We start from the raw sequence: 754 nt of genomic DNA on the forward strand, positions 1-754 counted from the left end.
TACCTTCAGTTACTGTCTCTCGCGAGAGGACGGGCCGCGGCGACGGTAGCGATAGTGAGCTGTAGTGGTGGTGGTGTTGGTGGTGGTGGCGGCCGAGAAGGCGGCGGCCATTTTGGTGAGGCCTCGGAAGCGGCGGCGGCAGTTCGCTGAGACTAGAGTCTCATTTTTCCCACCCACCGCCTGCACCTCTGTGGCGTGAGAGGAGGTAGTGGAAGCAAGGCGGTGGCAGTAGCTGCGGGCCCCAGGGGAATTTAAAGGCCGCAAAGGCGGCGGACAAGAGAGGGCCCTCCCGCTCTTCAGCGGGAGGGGGGTGGTGCGCACGCCCCCTAGGACGCAGGTAAGGAGAAGGAGACAAGATGGCGGACGCTCCACAGTTACCCCTCCCCTGACGGGTGGTTGCGCGCGCAGCTTTCCGCCACCACCTCCCCTCCTACCTTCCCGGGGTGCTGCGCGCGCACCTTCGGCCGGGGCCCCGGGGCCGCTGCGCGAGGCTGTCGGCGCGCGCCCATAGAGACAGGTCGAGGGGGGCCAGGCCGGCCGGCACTGGGCCTAGGCGCGTCTCCTCTCCCCTCCCGCCCGTCTGCGCACGCGTGCCTGAGCAAGCGAGCGAGCCCTGAGAGGACGGACCCAGGTGCGCTCCTGCCCGCCCACCAACCCCAGTTCCCCCCCAGGGGCGCGCGGGGTGAGGAAGGGGGGCGTGGGATGAGTAGTCGGGGCGCGAGCCCACCATGTCCAGACAGGGATCAGGACCTTG

The 754-nt window shown here is 69.1% G+C and overlaps 1 protein-coding gene across 4 annotated transcripts in view; it reads left to right on the plus strand.

Annotated features, from left to right (window-relative positions):
* The first annotated feature begins 27 nt into the window (after positions 1–27).
* The window catches only part of SRCAP (Snf2 related CREBBP activator protein), a 30,532-nt gene continuing 29,805 nt past the window's right edge, over positions 28–754 (plus strand). For 2 of the 4 annotated variants that reach the window (XM_006914135.3, XM_025048227.1), the window contains exon 1: positions 28–337. The gene's annotated coding sequence lies outside the window, so the exon portion shown is untranslated. Of the gene's footprint in view, positions 338–404; positions 632–754 lie in introns of those variants that run through there. The other 2 variants (XM_025048226.1, XM_006914134.3) reach the window with 2 other exon arrangements.

Source organism: Pteropus alecto, unplaced genomic scaffold, assembly GCF_000325575.1.
Source record: "Pteropus alecto unplaced genomic scaffold, ASM32557v1 scaffold44, whole genome shotgun sequence".
Taxonomy (NCBI): domain Eukaryota; kingdom Metazoa; phylum Chordata; class Mammalia; order Chiroptera; family Pteropodidae; genus Pteropus; species Pteropus alecto.